Genomic DNA, 20,684 nt, shown 5'->3' on the forward strand with positions numbered 1-20,684 from the left:
GATTGAAATTATTATTACAATTTACAAAAAAAATTATTTTTATAGTTTTAATCACTAGTGATGAAATTTTGAACCTTTTTCGGAAACCCTTCCATTAACGTTTTTATAGTGCTTTCTGTCACTTTGCTCGAACATGTAGTCCATCTCCGTTTAAAATCTACCACACTTTTGGACACCTTTTTTGTACTCTTCAATTCTCTTTTAACAAGAGCCCAATATCTCTCCACTGGCCTTAGCTCCGGGCAGTTTGGAGGATTTGCCTCTCTTGGTACAAATACCACATTATTGTTCTTGTACCACTCAAGGGCTTGTTTGCCATAGTGACAGGATGCCAAGTCAGGCCAAAAATAAGTGGACACATTATGAAGTCTTATGAATGGAAGCAGCCTTTTTTGTAAACATTCCTTGATGTAAATTTCGGTATTTATAGAGCCCGTTGTAACAAATGAGTGGCTTCTTTTGCCGCAACTGCATATTGCTTGCCATACCAAGAACTTTCTGGGAAATTTTGTCTGCTTTTGGGTCCTAAACTTTTCTTCAACATTCCCTCGAGCATCAGCAACATAAAATTTTTGACCTGGAAGTTGCGAAAAATCTGCCAGAACATACGTTTCGTCATCCATTATGCAGCAAGAATATTTTTTTATAAAACTTGACTTCAATTTCCGTGCTCTGTTTTTGGCCTCTAAATTTTTAGTAGCGTTCCTGTCAGGAACTTTTTGAGCCTTGTATGTTTTTAAACCTGCATTAGCTTTAACTTTTCGTACCAAATAGTCCGAGCACTGAGCTAACCGGGCTGCTTTCCTACCGGATGTGTTGGGAGCTCTTTTGAAAATGCGTTCTATTTTTTTGGCTTTAGAAACATCATGTGGACCATTCCTTCTACCTGAACCAGGTTTTCTATCAACTGACAAGTTCTCCCGGTACTGTTTAATAACATTGGAAACAGTTTGACGGCAGACCTTTGTATGCTTGGCCAACTTTTTGTAAGACCAAGTTGGGTTTTGTTGAAAATATTTAATAATTTCAGTACGCACTTTTTTCTGGTCACTCATTTTAATCAGATTAACAAAAAAATTAATATAATTGACATTACACATAATAACTGACATGTTTTTCAAAGGTAACTTGATCAAAAAAAAATTCAAATAATACTTGGGTTAAAAAATGTAATGAAAAACGTGTGTTAAGAATTTTTCGATCTCACTCCTTAAATAAATTATCAATCGTAAGAAAGTCTGTATACCGATCTGAAATGGTTAAAAGGTAATGGTAACGGTATTTTAGATGTAACGGAATTTTTGGTTATTTCGCTAACTGCATTTTAATGATAACGGAATGTTTCGGTCAGACTTATGATGTTCTCGTTTCTGGCATAAATAATGTTTTTATTTTGCCTTTTATCCTTCTTTGTGTTCTTTTCTGACAAATATGCTACAGGTTTTACACAAACCTATTTTTTTTTCAAATTAGGCATGTTCGGATAGGACTGGAGGCTATGTCCGCTTTAAAGAACCATTTTATATATTTTACGTTTATGCATTAAGTTCTCTTTCCGGTTCATATAGAAATTATACATACTCCCGAAGCAAATGTTTTTCTAGAAAAAATATATATAGGAATTTTTTGGGGAAAAATCTTCAAAAATACAACCCTTTTTACATGTTCCAACTTTGGAGGTATGTAACTTTTTCTAAAAAACCATAAAAGATTTAACAAAATGAATAAATAGACCCAAATATCTCTTGAACTAAAAGAGGTAAGGAGAACACAACTGTGAGTTATGAGTTCAAAATAGCCATTAAGACTTTTGGAAAATATATGATTCACATATTATATCTTTATAAAAATTTTTACAATTTTAACGAATTAAGAAATTTATAAAAGACTTTTCAAAAATATAGGAATCAAAAATGGTAGCTGATTTTTTGGAATTTTTTTAAAATGCAATAAATGTTTTGTTTATGAATCGTTTTTATTAAAATTTTACAAATTTTTGATCAAAATGTAAAAGTCAGAAACAAATTTCAAAATGGGAAAATATTCCCGAAATTGATTGCATGTTTAATTATATTTATTTAATGATAATTTTTACGTCTTAGATTTTGTTGATTAATCTTGAATGATTGGTCAATATTAGGGTATTCAATTAATCGGGTTTCTGGTTTAATCGTTTACTCGAGCAAATAATTAATCGAGGTTTAGATTTATTGTCAATAATAGGTTAATTTAAAATAAAACAACGAATTTTGTGTACAAAAACATAAAAAACGGCAAATAAGGTATTTGAGATCATTTTTGTAAACATAATGCCTATTTGTTGCAACAATGTCATAACTCAAAACCCGTGTTTTTTGAACTGAGTAATACAAAATATGCGCCGTTCTATAGTCTTTCATATAGTTTTATCAGTTTTCAAAAAAGTCAATTATTTTTTGTGTGAGAGTGTTTTTTTGTTGTGAACATCAAAATTAAAATTCACGTTTTCTCGTATATTTGACAAGTAAAAATTTGGGTTAAATACGGATTAGAAAGATATTAACATCTACTATTTATATTTCTGAAATCGCATGATTTTTTGAAAATTTATTTAAGAAATAGTAAAATGTCATAAAACATTCAAATACGTTTTTCTCGAAACTACTTTTTTTGAATTATGAGGTTGTTGCAGCAAATGAGAGATGTGTGAATTTTTTAGGGTTTTAGTGAGATCTTCTGAAATAATCTTTTATAAAAAGAATATAATTTAAACGATTTTTTTCTTTAGATTTAATAAAACTTTTATTGGAGAAAAACAGTTTCAAAGATCAAAAGCATGATAAAGAATATTCCTTTTTGGGTTTTTTTAGATTTTGATTAATTTAATAGTTTCGTTTACTTATGTTAAAAGACTCATTTCAAAAAAAAGTTTCGTCTATACATGTAAATTAAATATGTCAGTTGTTATACATACTCACTAATCATGTTTATTGGATGTTCAAAAATATCTAATTTTAATTTGAAATTTGTATTTGAATTGAAAGGAAAAAATAAATACAAAAAAAGGAATTTCGGTTAATCGACACAAATTAATCGGTTTATTTGTTATTTGAAAAACGGCAATTTTAAATTATTCGAACAATTAACCGTCCAAAATTAATCGGTTAACCGATTAACGGTTAATCGATTGAATACCCTAGTCAATATCTATAGGGCCACTGTTTACAAATATTTTAACTAAATCATTACGTACTGCAATTGTATTCTAATTTATTATGAAATATCAACAAATTCATGTAAAAAAGGCAAACATTTCCGTCATTTACAGTTTTGTAATATTTATCCACCATATTCTCCGGATTTAGCACTGAGTGACAATTTATTACCTATTGTTCTTAGCATAATGTGTCACAATCTTTCGAAAAAAAAAATATTAAAAAAAAATAATAATAATTTTAAAATTTTTTTCCGAAATCAAAAACTTTTTTGACGTTTTTTTCAAAAGGGCAATTTTTTCTAAAAATAAAGCTCAACTATTTTTCTTGAAGACCTATTTTGTCGCTTAGTAGATGCGAGTAACTCAAAACATACAATTTTTGACTTTTTTTTTTTAAAAATGGACCATTTCTAAATTTTTTTTTGTTCAAAAGAAAGCTTAGGTCCATTCCTTTAAGATATTTTTGGTCGCTTAGTGGGATGCGAGTGGTATATCTATCAAAATAAATATTTTGTAACTCAAGACATACAATTTTTGACTTTTTCGTGCAAAATCGAACTTTTTGCCAATATGGGACTTTTTTTAAAAAAAAAATGTTTGCTCAAAATAAAGCTTAGGTCTTTTCATTTAAGACCTATTTGGTCGCATAATGGGATGCGAGTAGGATATCTATCAAAAAGGGCCCATTTTGGAAAAAAAGCCAAAAAAGTTTTTGATTTCGGAAAAAAATTATTAAAATTTTTGTATTTTTTTTTAATATTTTTTTTTGAAAGATTGAAGAAATAGCAATCTAAACTATTTGGGACACATTTTGCTAGGAACAATAGGTAATAAGTTACATGGATAAGAAAAAGCACCTGCTTGGACAAAATGTCAAATTTTGACCCCCTCTAACTCAGAGAGTTCTCCATCGATCTTGTTGAAAAGTTGTGTTCCATTAGAACTAACCTTGGTGCAAATTTCATCCCGATCCACACTGTGGTAAATCACAAATCTAGCTGGACAAAATTAAAAAAATAAATATCTGGCAACATTCCTTCTGATCATTTAATGAGTTTCGTTTTGTTTTTTTGGTTTTTAGCTCCGATTAGGAAAAACTAAGCTTTAAAGTCAGTTGTTGTCAACAGGTACATTCAGATTTCAAAGAGAAATGTATTTTTTGTGTGACTTTGGTTTATGATTAAAAAGGCTACGGTGATTTTATTGTCATAATTTTTTTATATTATTAAGCTCTATTTCAAGGAAATATGCAACAATTTTCATTTAATTATTTCCATTGTAACTATTAAAAAAAAACTATTTTTTGTGAGAAGATCAGAAATTGGAAAAAATAAAATATTTACTTTTTTCAAGTAGAGTTAAAGATGTTTATTCCGCATAGTTCCGCTGTAAAACTATATTTGGGTTAATCTGTCAAGTGTTCACTTTAAGGTAAATCAAAAACATCTTGCGCATTTTTGCGACCGCCATACATTTTTTTTCACTTTTCCAGTATGACTTCTACTTTTTCACGAAAGAAAATTTTTGAAGAATGGGTAAAAACTCCCAAAATACATTGCGAAAAAAAAGTTGGTTTTTTATAATCGTTTATATATTTGAACTCATTTTTTATATGATTCATAAGTGAGAAGTGAACCCAACGTGATTTAGATTTGCGATCTACCACACTGTGCGATCGGAAGACATCGATTTCAATAGTTGGTTCACTTGACATGAAATGACCCAAATTTATATTCGTATTACATTAAATAAACTTCTTAAAATACTCAAAGTTATTTAAATAAATTTAAAGTTCATTCACTTTTCAACAAGTAATTGTTTATTTCCATCATAATTACCCAACAATATTTTTAACCCAGTTATTGTTTTATTTTTAATTTTTGTATGAGTATAATTAATTTGCAATTAATTGAAATTCAACAATAATAGTAATAATAATATCATTTACCACACAAAAAAAGAACATACAAATATTATTCATACAAATTAACCCCACCTAGAGAACTTTCAATATTATTTACATTCGCATTCATAAAGTTTTCGAATCAGTTGTGTAAATAGATCAAAAAATAAGTACAAATGAATGCCACAATAAAAAAATGTATATTTCAATTTCAAAAGTTGACTTTCTATTTTTTTCTTGACATTAAAAACAAATGTGAAAAACATAAAATCCAATTCGGAACGTGTCTTTGACAGCTGGGCTCGCTGTCCAAAGGTATTTATGTATGACCGATTGAGTTTTGAAATCTATTTATGTTGGTTTTGTAACAATTTTTGACACCCAATGGTTAGTTGCTTTATTATCAAAAATTTTAAGGTTTTATCTCATAATTGATACTGGTTTTGCTTTTCGAAAAATAAATTTTAAGAATTATTTGTTTAATGGTAACGGAAATACAAACATAAGAGTAAATATTTAATATATAAATGTACTGCTGCAATGACTTGCAGTATTAAGGTTAATGTAGCAAATTTTGTTAAATCATTTTTCATAAAAGACTTTTGAAAATTAGTTAAGCATACAATTTAGCTTGACTAAGCATTAAAATATTTAACAAGGTTTTTTCAAACATTTTAATAAAATATTTTATAAAACTTTATCTTACATGAATTTAATGCATAAGTAACCGCTACTTAGTAGATTTTTTAATGTCAAATCGAAATAATTTTGATAATATTTCATAATATTTAAACATTAGCAAGAGTAAATTCTGAATTTCCCCAATTTAAAATTAGTTAAATTATTATTCTTATTTATAGATTTTTGGTAATTATTCGAACTTTATATACATAATTTGAACTTAAGCCTAATTAAAATTTACTTTCAAATTATTATTATTCTGTTAAAAAAGATAGATAGATGTTCGCTTGATATGATCATTCGGCAATAATCCTTTCCTTTGATATAGACAAATAACAAACTCATAAGTAATGTTAATTTTTTAGCGATACTTTCAAGTTGACTATTATTTATCTTTTTGTATAACTTTTCCTTTTCATATTGTTCTTGTTCAACAATTTATTATTGACTCAAATGTTTTTTGGGTTTAATATTTTATTTGTCTTATTGAATGGCAAATTTTTGTTGCGATTTATGATTAATCGCAGCATTATTCCAATTATTTCGCAATTAATTTGCATTTTTGTTGTTTGATTTTGTTTAGTATTATTATTATTCTTACTCTTACATAAACTTATTTGATCTCAGATATTAATTTTATTTTGAATATAACTGAATGAAAAATTATTAATCATGATTTAGTGAAACTAATATTTGTTTAAGAGTAACTATGTAATAGTTAAATTTAATTTCAGTAGCTAAATTTTAAGAAAATTAAATCTATATTTGAAAAGAATATTAATACATAAGAATTGTGTAATTTAATTGTAAAATTTCTACATATTTAAAACGGAGTTTATAAATAGGATTCTGGAATTCTTTTGATAGCGATGTCTTTAACTTGGCAAGGGATTTATCTTGTCACTGTTTAGAGAAAAGCAGCCTAATGGGGAATTACAAACAGGCAGAAGCGCCTTTTTAAATTATCCTGGCAGGATTTAAATTACACTGAGAGCGTACAGGAAACAGGCAAGATTTTGAAAATGTACATTATGAAAAAGTTTTGAGCAAAGTTTAAAGACAGACGCAGGTACACAAGACCTTTAATACTAAGCAATCCTAAAATTCTATAAAATGTTTGGAGATTCTACTTGATACTCACTTTTCCATTATTTCTAAAACTAAAATACAATTTGCATTGGGTTTCTTTCTTCTAGTAAAAACAAATGAGAAATCAAGCTACCTCCTTCCATTTTAAACTAATTAATATGCCAAGCTTACTCTAAGTGATTCTAATGGAATTCTTCGCCATATAAGTCGCCCAAACTTGAACTGGAACTGCAGATAGTATAGTATCTTATATCTCATATCTCATTCGTGAAGACGCTTTTACCACGTTTAAGAACATTTAACCAATATGACTGTTTTGTATTTCTGAAATACACAGTTATATCCGAAAAGTGATTGATTAAAATCCCCAGTTGGAGATGAATTGATGCAAATCTGGGTAGGGATTGGTATACCAATACTAGTTCCAACACTTTGTATGAAATTGAACGCATTGGAGTCACAGTTACCTTACTAGCTACGTAGCTGGTTACTTGATCAGATACATAACTAGTTATTTTAACATGTACGGGTGATAATTTACCTCAAGTAGTCGGTTAAAAGGACATATCATAGGTAGTCCAATATCCGATTGCTTGTAAACAAACCTTCTTCCTACAACTCTCCAATAGAATACTTCTGAGGGGTAAAATAAGTGATTACACTCTAGATTCCTTAGAGACACTTAAGTGACAATTATCTTTACGCTAGATACCTTGGGATGTACAAAGTAACCAATTGACTTGTTAAATGACCCGAAATATATAAATTGGAGTCAGGAAAGTTGTCAAGACATTAGTGACATTTACTGTATATAAGGTATACATTAACTTCCTGCTAAACTGCTGGGTTTTGAATAAAATATGTGTTTATTTTAAAATATTAGCTGAGAGCTAATTAATCTCTGATTAATGAAATTTGACATGCGCAAAAAAGAAATGTTGTAGAGTTTAAGTTTTAAATTTCGACAACATGGGCCTATGACGGGTGCGGCCAGGGGTACCCGAAGTAGGACAACTTGGGTATGTTGAATTTTTAAAAGGATCCTATTTCTTTGTCTGTGCTCCGATTTACACAAATTAAATATAATATTTTTGTCGTTTCATACTACAAAGTACGTTTTGTTAAGCACCAATTTTTTAGAACCCATTTACAAAATTAAAAAATTATGCAAACCTGATTATTTCTAGTAGATTCCAAACTAAATATTATAAAAATACCAAAAAACCAATTTGTAAAAAATTGCAAAAAAGTACCTTTTGTTCTGCGGCTCCTTAAATATAGGTAAAACAAATCGAGGTAGTGGTGGTATATTGCTTATATCTCAGCCTCTTGTGAGCCGATTTTCCCGATTTAAGTAGCTACCGGACGCTGCGGAAAGTTGATATTAACAAACAGACGTACTAAGCTACATATGTCGAATCACATATATATATATAAAGGTCCTGAATATATAGACTTTATGGGCACGCAAATAAAAACGGAACTTCACCATTCATGGTGAAGGGTATAGAAGATAAATTTTTAATCAATTAGTTTTTAATTGCGAATTATACTTAATTTATCATCCCTACTCCTATTTTAACATAAAATATAGAAAATATATGTATGTATAAAAAGCTAAGATTTAATAATGCCAAAATATAGAAAAAAACCAAAAATATTTACTATATAATGATTACAGCCACATGAACTAAGATTCTCATATAAAAACATATAAAAATAAAAAAGCGTGAGTGTTTACAAGATACAAGCAACTCAACCATACAAAATAATTGTATGAAAAATTGAAATTTGTTACACACCGAGTTAGTGTGTTTTATTTTTTGTTTGTAATTAAGACAAACTACCAAATCACTTCTTACAACAATGTTTTTCTTTTTTTTTTGGTTTAAAGCTAGAAAGGATCTGACTGACCATGCTACACAGCCAAAACTCTTGTTTTTTTTCAATTTCAGAGTGTTTGTTTCTGTTTCTTTTTTTCAATTTAGTCTCGTACTGCGTATACGTAACATGTGTTATTATTTGAATTGTTGTTGCTATTGTTGGTGTCTATTAAAACGTAAAATATGTATATAATTTTGTGTGTTTAATATAAATAAATGGATACGAGACACAAGACAGAAAACACAAATATTTATTGCATAATATTTTTGGACATACATTAGGGTATTCAATCGATTAACCGTTAATCGGTTAAACTAAAATTAAGGAATTTGGAAATGACCTTTTTTCTAGAATTTTTTATGGTGAACTAAAATTAAGGAATTTGGAAATGACCTTTTTTCTAGAATTTTCTATGATGAACTTTGTCCTAATGAGTCGGAGGACGACATGCTGCAACTGAAGACATACTAAAAAGAGTCTTTTGTCAGAACTTAACGAAATTATTAAAAGTATTCAAAATCTAAAAATATCCAAAAAGGACTCCAATGGAGGATTTTATTTGCTTATACAAAAACTAAAAAAAGAACTGAGAAATTTGATATTCTTACATTCGATTTCTCCAACATCTTAAATTTTAAACGGAAAATATTTAAATTATGTATATTCTTTTTATTAATAAAATTGTTAAATAAGTACATACACAAAATTGGTGATTTTCTTTTCAATTTAAAATTAAAATAGAAATTATTTAATAGAATAATTTAAAATTAACCGATTATTAACCGATTAAATCAAAACCCCGATTAATTATTTGCTCGATTAACCGATTAAACAAGAAACCCGATTAAATGAATACCCTATCATACATACATACTAGGGTATCCAAATTATTCGATATTTTTTTTGTTCGAATAAAACGATCAAATAAAAGATTTAAAATTGTTCGAATAATTCGACTACATGTTTAAAATCAATCGAATTATTTGAATGATATAATAATACGACTAGAAATCGTTATTAGTTCAGAAAATAATGAAGAAATTATAAAAAAAATTAACCGATTACTCGAATAATAAATTTAAAATTTTTATTCAATAAAATATTGACAATCCTAATCTCAACATTAATAAGTTTAATTAATGGGTCAAATTAAACAGTAGTTTAGAAATTTTTGTTTATATATAATTCAATATCTCACTACTATTGAACTATTGGAGATATCATAACGAAATTTCACAGATTGGAGCTGATGTGTTTTGGTGCTTATTTGGAGTTATTCAGCTTCGTAGGCGGAATAAAGGCCAGAGTCTGGCCGCTCAAAGTTGGTCACTTCCGGTCTTTTTTTTTTAAATCGCCAAAAATCTATTTATAATCCGAATGAGTTGAAATTTAGAATAAAAAAAAAGTATTTTTTACGTTTTTTTCCCAAAAAAGTCCCTATTTTCTTCTTTTATAGACTAAATGTTTCATCGGGACTATTTATTATTAAAGCGTCTAAAACAAAATTTGGCTGATTTAAGCGGATATATCACCACAAACCCTATCCAAGCTTGCCCAATTTTAAAACAAAATATTAAGTTTGAGTAAAAACTTCAAAAAACGCAAGGCACTGATCCTTGAAAAAGCTGCATATTTGTATATGTTACTTAAATACGTACAATATTTGTTATGCTATCACATGGTAAAATAAATAACGTCACAGTGGAACACATTTTCCCCGTTTTAGGAATTTGATTTAAGGATATTTGGATATCCTTAAATCAAAGGATATTTAGTTCAAATATTTAGGATATTTAGTTCAAAATTATGTAATGATATCTTTAACCGTTAAAATTGGAAAATCACCATTTTAATTTTTTTAGTTTTAAAGATAAATGATGTCCGAAAAATTCATAAAATTATTTCATTTTGCTAAAATATACCCAATATTTATATAAAAAGTAAGGAAGTATGGTCGGTCAAGCCCGACCATATAATACCCTACACTAAGTAAAAGAGCAAAAACATTTTTCTTTTAAAATTTCAATAATTTATATTTTTGAGTGATTTTTGGAAGTGAATTTTGTGTGTATACCAACATTTTTAAGCGATTTATGCACGTTAAAGTGATTTTCGGAAGCGGGTCTATATGGGAGCTATGACTAATTATGGACCGATCGTAACAAAATTTGGTGACATGAATTTTGTGTATATAAAACTTATTTGGAGCGGAATTTGTGGAGATACATATATAAATTAAACATTTATGACCGATAAAGTCAAATTTCGTGAGGACATTTGTATGGGGGCTAGGTGAAATATAAGACAGATTTCAGCCAGTTTCAATAGGCTTGGTCCTTGAGCTGAAAAAATAATATGTACCAAATTTCATCGAAATATCTTCAAAATTGCGACCTGTACTCTGCGCACAAGGTTTACATGGACAGCCAGCCAGCCGACGAGACGGACGGACGGACATCGTTTAATCGACTCAGAAAGTGATTCTAAATCGATCGGTATCCTTTAAGGTGGGTGTTAGACTAATATTTTTGGGCGTTACAAACATCTGCACAAACGCATTATACCCTCCTCACTTTGGTGGTGTAGGGTATAAAAATCTTATATGACCATGTGAAATTTCATTAAGATATCTCCAATCGTTCACGAGCTACCAAATTATTTCCAAAATAAAACGTTTCGAAACAACTGTGTTGCCGTTGTATCTAGATCCTACGTATCCTGCTTCTAAATATATTCCAGGATGACACAAAACCATTTATTATACCCTACACCACCATAGTGGGGAGGGTATTATGCACGACATAATTTCATGGTGATCGGTCCATAATTGGTCATAGCCCCCATATAAGGCCCACTGCCGAAAATCACTCAAAAATATAAATTATTGAAATTTTAAAAGAAAATTTTTTTTTGCTCTTTTACTTAGTGTAGGGTATTATATGGTCGGGCTTGACCGACCATACTTTCTTACTTGTTTTTAAGTGTTTTTGAGAAAAACGTGATTTTGGTTTTACTGCAAATTGTATGGGAACAATATTCGTATGAAATGGTTAGATTTATCGAAAGATCATTATTCGAATGGATACCCTAGTACATACATATACCCACACAATGTATATATTTAAATAAGCGTAAGAGTAAATATTTATATGTTGGCGGCAATCTGAACAGACTTTTCAAATTTTACAATGACGACAAAACTCTAAAACTCAGAGATGACATAGTATAAAAACAGTTGCAATCGGATTTGAAACCTATTTTTTTGTTCTATAAAAACAATCTCTTCTCAGCTATTTGTTACTTTTTGCATCCACTCAAATGGATATGACTGATGTGCTTCGGGGTCACCTAACGTCTCGTTTTGGAAATTGGTATTTGACCGTTTCAGATTTCTTTCTTCAAGTTTTCCGAAAAGCATCGATCCCATATATGCTACTAACATGTGTAGTTATCAAAGGTGAAATTCCATTAATCGGATACAATTCTCTCTGAAAATTATAATTCTCCTAACATGTCATATTGTCATAATGTCCTAATATTCCACAATGGTTTCAAAATGTTGTTATTGTCTTTCAAGCAAAAAATTTTCTAAAATAATATTACTCTGTATGCTACGTTTATTGTGTTATCGTAACCAACCAGCAGAGACCTGCTTTGAACGCCTAAGAGTCGGTTAAGTAGAGCCGCCGAGTCGTGAAATATTAGGGCATTATGACAATATGACAATAGGAGACATTGTGAATTGACCAAATATATTTTTATTGTAATGTTGTTTCTGGTACTTTTCAGTCTATCTTCTTACAACGGCATACAAATTTGATTAGAAGTGGTAGAGTTTAATGCGTTCACTCTGTGTATGAATGTTTTGGAAAAATGTGAAACCTCGCCCGCAACTTTTGCAAACCATGATACAGATAGTTGTACTGTATAAAGGTAAGTATATATACCCAGCAACTCTTGGAAATAGTTTCGCGTGGTTACCCAGCTACTATACGCTCTTGGCAATGAGAGGTGTACAATTGCCACCTTTTAAATAGACATTGACTAGTGAAATTGCTAGTTAATGGTGGTCGATTATTTTTTTAAATTATTATTAAATGTTTGTAATTGCATATTTTTGGTATTTAACTTATCCGCCGAAGAACATAATTTCAAGAATACAGTTTTTTTTGAAAAAATTTAAATTTTAAAAGTGAAAATATCTTTTAACTCACGATGTTCTGGTTCAATGTTAACTTATATTTATACTGTCGCACAATGGGGTCAATAACGTCTAGAAATCAATATGTTGGCTAGTGAAATGTTCCCAATTGCATCCTTTAAAACAACAGGATAGATTTACAATATACAAAATCATTTATTTAAGATCCAATGAAAAATAAAAAGTTTAATTTTTTCTAACAAATATTTAAATTAAATCATTAAATTTTGAGGTCAACCACAAAAATTACTATCATCACGATTTCTTTTTTAAATATTCACGTTTGTTTAAGTATTTAAAGGATCGGTTCTAAGTGAAACTTTCAACTAAAATCGTTAAAAAACAATATGTAGACTATAGAGTTATTTATAATTCTTAAAAAAAACACGTCAATGGGATTTCTGACAATATGGAAAACTTAGCAAATCAAGTAATTTATACGATTTAAATTTCTTTTGAACAACTCAGACGGGAAAACAACAATAGCATTCAATTACAGATAATTAAGTTATAATATTTGCACAACTGCATTTAAATAAATTCTCATAAAAATCTTAACACAAAACGTACGAATTCTGTATAAATATTGACAAATTAATAAAGATGAAATTAGTTCTACGAAATAGTTCTAAAGTTTAGCATTTTAAACTATATACGAGTATGAAAATCACTTCAGTTTTTGTAATATTTGCATGGGCTTTAATTTTCTGCTTCGTTAGCATAGAGGCAGGACCTGCATGCAATAAGGCATGTACCCGCGAATCAAATCCCGTTTGTGGTAGATATCGAAGACCAAGTGGAATATCATCACAATGTACTTTCGCAAATCCATGTTTGTTGGCAGTTCACAGATGCCAGACAGGAGAACGTAAGTTGTTTAATTAAAACAAAAACTGTATTTTAGACCAGAAATTTTAATTAGTCAATAATAATTTGTTTTATTAAAGCGTGGACTGCAACTCCAGGAGCTTGCCCTAAAATGACGGTCGATTGCGAGAGACAAGTAAGAGGTTAAATAAGCTATGTTTATGAAAATTTTAAGAAATATGTAAATGAATTGTGCTAAAAAGAATTTGAAATCAATGTGTTATTTTATTGTTGGAAAATTATTAGATTTCTTAACTTTAAACAATACATTCAGAATAAAGGAAATTAAATTGTTCGTCTTGAAAAATGATAACAGGATATAGTTTTCATTTCTAGAGATTGTCCTCTTTGGTTTGATACCCATATTGACAAAAACTAATGGTTATAAATATTTATAGATTTTTGGTAATTATTCGAACTTTTTTATATATATAATTTGAAAAGAAATTTTTAATTAGGCTTAAGTTCATTTTTATTATAATTTTATTTGTAATAATTCAAAGAATATCATTGAATACTAAAATTTTAGACAATTGGCAAATTGGAATGCATTTTCTACCCTGCCAAGGGCGTCATCAACAATCTTCATTGTCAAGGTCTATTTGTAAATATCATCTATTTAACTTACTATTATTAGGAATTAGAATATGGGAAGCCTAAATCATATTTATATTATTTGTAAATTAGACGAAATTTCAAATATTTTTATTATATATGTGTATTCTTATTATTACAAATTTATTATTTTATTAGTGTTGCTGTAGTCAACCTTTGGTTAACAATTCAGCTATCAATGTTTTTGTATATCCTTAAGACTTTCAAGTCCTTTTGAAAGGAGAAGTTATCATAAAATGAAGAACTGAGAACTGAAAAAATCGCAGCTTCAAATATAGCCAGCAGTTCTAGGAGACTGTGCCGAACTAGTGATTTTACCTATCATTTAGGGTGACAACTAGTTAGATAACTAGTTATTTTAACACGTGCATGTCTTAAGCAGGGCGTCAATTGACCCTTTGTAATTAAAACAAGTAAGAAAGTATGGTCGGTCAAGCCCGACCATATAATACCCTACACTAAGTAAAAGAGCAAAAACATTTTTCTTTTAAAATTTCAATAATTTATATTTTTGAGTGATTTTCGGAAGTGGGCCTTGTATGGGGGCTATGACCAATTATGGACCGATCACCAGGAAATTAGGTAGTGTGATTTATGTCTATATGAAAGTTTACTATGTTGAATTTTGTGAGTATACCAAAATTTTTAAGCGATTTATGCACGTTAAAGTGATTTTCGGAAGCGGGTCTATATGGGAGGTATGACTAATTATGGACCGATCATAACAAAATTTGGTGACATGAATTTTGTATACATAAAACTTATTTGGAGCGCAATTTGTGGAGATACATTTATAAATTAAACATTTATGACCGATAAAGTCCAATTTCGGAAGGACATGTGTAAGGTTTACATGGACAGCCAACCAGACGGACAGACATCAGAAAGTGATTCTAAGTCGATCGGTATACTTTAAGGTGGGTGTGACTAATATTTTTGTTACAAACATCTGTACAAACGCATAATACCCTCCCCACTATGGTGGTGTAGGGTATAATGAGTCTGTCTGAAAGCTGATCTGAAGTAGTCTATCAGCTACGTAGTTGATCAGCTACATATCTAAATATTTTAGCATGTATAACAAGTAAGAAAGTATAGTCGGTCAAGCCCGACCAATATAATTATGGACCAATCGCAATAAAATTAGGTGGCATGACTTCTTCATATATGAAACCTTTTTGTGTTGAATTTTATTTTAATACCAAAATTTTTTAGAAATCTACACTCATTAAAATGATTTTCGGAAGTGGGCATTATATGGGAGCTATGGCTAATTATGGACCGATCGTTATAAAATTTAGTGACATGACTTTTGTATATATATAAATTATTTGTGCTGAGTTTTATTAGTTACCAATATTTTTAAGAGATTTATGTTAGTTAAAGTGATTTTCGGAAGTGGGCCTATATGGCAGCTATGACTAATTGTGGACCGATCATCATACAATTTGGTGAGGCGATTTCGGCTTATATAAAACTTATTTGTGATGAATTTGGTTTGGATATCTATATAACTTGGAGATTTATGAGAGCTTAATTATTTTCAGATAGGGCAATCGTATGGGGGCTAGGAGAAATAATGGACCGATTCTAACCAAATTGGCTTCGTCCTTGAGACATTAAAGAAGCTTGTACCAAATTTTATCGAATTATCTTTGAAATTCTTTCCTGTAGTTTGATTACAAGGTTTACATGGACGGACGAAAGTGATCCTGAGCAGATCGTTATACTTTGAATTGGGTGTTGAGACAATATTTTGGTATGTTACAAACATAAAGCACTAACCCAATATACCCTCCCCACCAGTCCAATAACCGATTCCTTGTAAATAAACATTCCTCCGACAACTCTCCAATAGATTGCTTCTGGTGGGTAAAATAATTGCTTTCTAAAGTTCATTACAAAATAAACGTTTAAAGAGACTCCAGTTTACTTATAGACACTGAAGTGACAAACTGACTTCAAGCTAGTTTACTAGGGATGTCATAATACTAAGGTAAAAAGAAAATAAACTATATGAGATTTATATAACACAATTATCGTTTAAAGTGACTACACTCTATATTACTTAGGTACACTTAAGTGACAATTGTCTTCACGCTAGATTACATGGGATGTATAAACTAACGAATTGACTTCTTTCTGCACAACAAATAGCATATGAACCAAAAATATATAAAAACATTGACTACTTGCTTAACTGCTGGGTAATGGCTATCTATATGCACAATCAAATTATACGACTTTTTGAATTTCGAAACCAAAATGTCTCGGTTGAAAGAGATTTGAAACCAACGATGAAATCGTCTCACAAAAAATACCTATTATGATTACCTCGATAAATCTTATTTTTTGGAAGGGATAAAAAAAATGGAAACCCTTTGGACAAAGTACATGGAGCTCAATGGAGACTATGTTGAAAAATAAAATAATTTTTATCCAAAAACCAGTGTTTCATTCAAAAAGTCGCGGACAACTGCATAAAAAGTATAAAAAAACATCCTTGAGTTTCTATAGATTTATTACTTAACGTTAATATGACCACTTTTTATGCCATTCTCATTCCGTTTGTAATTTCCACAATATAATTTTCCGACCCTATAAAGTATATATACTCTGGATCCTTATAGATATCGGAGTCGATTAAGCCATGTCCGTCTGTATGTCTGTCTGTCTGTTGAAATTAACTTTCCGAAACCCCAAATAACTTACATACACGATTCATACATCAATATCTCCGGAATTCTTCCGGCTCGGATGCTATTTAAAATCGGTCCACAAATGGCTGAGATATAAGGAAAAAACCAGGACAACCTCGATTTTGACCTATTTTTTTACCTATGTATATCTGGATTACTTAGTCATTAATATAGACAATATGGATATCTAATGATAGATATTTCAAAGACCTTTGTAACGACGTATATAAGACCATAGTAAGTTGGATCTACAATGGGTCAAAATCGGAAAAATATTTAACCCGATTTTTTTTTCACCAAAAGTTCTTTGTTCGCTAAATATTAAAAAAAATTAAATAACCAAAAAAAAATTTCAAATTTAAAAAAAAACAATTCGAAAAAATTTTTTTCCCAAAAAATGAAAAAACAACTTTAGAAAAAAAATAAATTTTGTTTACCAAAAAATATTTAAAATTTTTATTTTAAAGTATAATTTGGTGAAGGGTATATTATATTCGGCGAATATAGCTCTCTTACTTGTTTATATTGGGAATTTCCAAATTATTTTTTGTTTTTTCTTACATACATTTAATAAAATATATTTTCACACGAAAATCAATAAATATGTTTATTATAATCTTTAAAGAAATTTTAAAAATTTGAATAAAAAACTTGGAATTAATTACAAATGGAATTTTCTGAAATACAATTAGAAAATTCTGAAATACAAATGGAAGTTTCTGAAATGTAATTAGAAATTTCTGAAATACAATTGGAAATGGTGTAGTAGTTTAGAATATATAGATTTTTTACTGGTTAGAAAATGTTTGAATTTGTAAATAAATTTTCCAATTTTAAAATATTTTATTAAATTAAAAAAATATTTGCTTAAGAACGTCTAATTCTATCACATTCAGGAGAATTTACAGCACAACGTCCGGATTTTCCAATCCATTCTATATTAAAAATTAAAAATAATCCATTGAAATGTTTACTGAATCAATAAATACAACTAAATATTCCCCAACTTACGTTCATTTGTCAAACACCTGCGCACTTGCAACAAGCATGGATTCCCATAGGTACATTGTAACAGTTTGCCATCACGACGCTTTAAGCTGCCACAAACAGGATTGTATTCCCGTGTACAAGCTGTATTGCAACGTGTACCTTCAGCACCCATGATGCAGAAGAATAAACCCAATGATAGAATCATAAAAACAGGAGCGAGATACATTTTGTTTATATTTTAAAAGCGCAGAAGATTATTTTAAAAGTGATTTTTTATAAGCTTTTCTGTGATTATATATAGAAGTTTTAATAAAAGGAATATTTTAATTGTTTAATAAATGAAAAGCTTTTTTAACAAAATACTTTTGTTTAATTTAGCATTAATTTAAAAAAAAATTAAGGAACACTTGTGTAAATATAATCAAATTTCATAGAATTGTAAAAAATAAAAAACAGTGTATAGGGTTGGTCGAAAATAAGTTGACCCAGTTACGCTATAGAATTATGGATTAGTAAAAGACGAATCCAGAAATGTGAAAATTAGTTTTTTCAACATAGTTTCCTTTGAGATCTAAGCACTTTGTTCAACGCTTATCAAATTTTGTCATTCCTTCCAAAAATTATAATTGTTTAGGTTATCAAAATAGGTATTTTTTTGTAGTCACTCGGGGCTAAATCTTGAGAATATGGCGGAAGATGGAGCATTTAGGCTAATTCATGGATTTTTGCCATGGAAACTGCACATGTGTGTACCCTTTTGTGTACCCGATTGTGAGTAAACGAGGCAGCTATCTTGCGAAAAGCTTTCTCATTTCCAAGTGATCATATTCAAAATTTAAACCACTGAGCCATGTGAGATTGCTTGGGCTATCACAATCTCTCGCACTTTCAATCTTCGATCGGACAATTTTTCCATTGTTTCGCTTGTAAATACCTCAATTGGCCATTCACCACTTTTTTACCATTAAAATTGATGGTGCAGAGTTCCCATAGTATTTATTTCTGCAAAATATAATGTTTAATAAGCAAACGAAATTCACTTTTTTCCAATTTCTCAAGTCACGATGTAGTCTCCTATCAATGGCTGTCAAACATAAGGCAGCTTCTTCAAATTTTGACAGGAGACAATTGGCAGATGCCTGTTGACATGAGCAGTGTTAAGAGATTCAAAAAGTCGCGGACTTATTGGTCATGGACTAATGGCCCACCCTCGTATAATAAAATTTCTTAAAATTGGTTATGTTAAAATGTTTTTTTTTAGTTGCGTTTTAAAAATCTTTATTGGTTCGGTAACGGTGTGTCGACATTATTACATCGGATCATTTACATTTTATAGATTTAAAATTTAATATAGAAATCATATTTTTAGTAACGTTCTATAGAAGCACATTCAGTAAAGTATTTATCACAAGGTCCCGAAGAAACATCCCATGCTTTTTTTAAAAAAAAAATAATTTAATTAAATAATTTAATCATTAAACAAATTTTATTTAGCAACTTACATTCATTACTAGTACAAGCGTGCGCATGCAACAAACATTGATTTCCGAAGGTACATTGCAATAAGTTGTCAGTACTTTTTTCGAAGCTGCCACAAACCGGTTTGTAAAGACGGGGACATATAGTTTGGCAGTGAGTTTCTTCAGATCCCACGATGCAGAAGAATAAACACAATGATAAAATCAAAAAACCTGTGGCAAAGCGCATTTGGAAAAGTAATCAACAGTTTAGAGTTTATGAAAGCAATTTTAAAACTATTTCACTATTTATAGTAATTTTTTGTTTGTAACTCATTCTAATACTCATTCTATGATAATATTTTATAGAAAACTATTACGACTAAGCACGTATGTCGGTATTGTTTAAGACATCAATGACTATTTGGTTCAATATAAGTATTAAGTAATAAAATTTAAAACTGAATAGAAGGGTGTCCCAAAATTTGTTCCACATCAATATCCAATTTAGACAGAAAACTCTCTGTTATCACGTCGCTATATTCCATCAGTAACATTCACTGTTTAACCAACACCGTTTTCAAAAAGTATATTCCAATGATTCCTCAATCCAAAAAACAAACAATGACATTCACATGTCGGTTCTATGTTCCTTATTGCTTGGGATGATTTTGCTCAAAAAATCGATGATGATGCTGACAAAATTCCGTTATATTTCAAATATTTTTTATCAAATTGTTTGCCATACAAAATGATTTGAACATTCATAATTATCTTATAATAACACTGTCCAACAGCATTTTTGAAACAGAATAGCGACCCTATAATTTTGAAAGGCATGTTGAGTGGGTAATTTTTGTGGAATAAACTTATAGTCCAGCTGGTCTGATTTTTTTTTACAGTGGGTCAAAGTTTTAATTTTTTGATCGAAGGTACACAGAGAAAACAGATTCGTAATAGCAACCGAATTTGTTGTCAATCGAATGATTCGGTTGCGCAGATCGAATTTTTCGTTTCTAGCAACAGAATATCAGTGGATAAAGAAAAAATTCGGTTGAAGCAACCAAACTTTTGTTACCAATTCTAAAATTTTTTAGTCACA

The 20,684-nt window shown here is 29.6% G+C and overlaps 2 long non-coding RNA genes across 2 annotated transcripts; one reads left to right on the top strand and one right to left on the bottom strand.

The window, feature by feature from the left end:
- Window positions 1–13,577: 13,577 nt before the first annotated feature.
- On the top strand, window positions 13,578–14,134 carry LOC135955245 (uncharacterized). The gene is made up of 2 exons (XR_010576289.1): window positions 13,578–13,822; window positions 13,902–14,134. It is a non-coding gene; the product is annotated as an uncharacterized LOC135955245 (long non-coding RNA).
- Window positions 14,135–19,375: 5,241 nt separating this feature from the next.
- Window positions 19,376–19,851, bottom strand: LOC135963007 (uncharacterized). The gene is made up of 2 exons (XR_010576806.1): window positions 19,628–19,851; window positions 19,376–19,558 (listed from the first exon to the last, which is right to left on the bottom strand). It is a non-coding gene; the product is annotated as an uncharacterized LOC135963007 (long non-coding RNA).
- Window positions 19,852–20,684: the final 833 nt, after the last annotated feature.

Source organism: Calliphora vicina, chromosome 1, assembly GCF_958450345.1.
Source record: "Calliphora vicina chromosome 1, idCalVici1.1, whole genome shotgun sequence".
Taxonomy (NCBI): Eukaryota; Metazoa; Arthropoda; class Insecta; order Diptera; family Calliphoridae; genus Calliphora; species Calliphora vicina.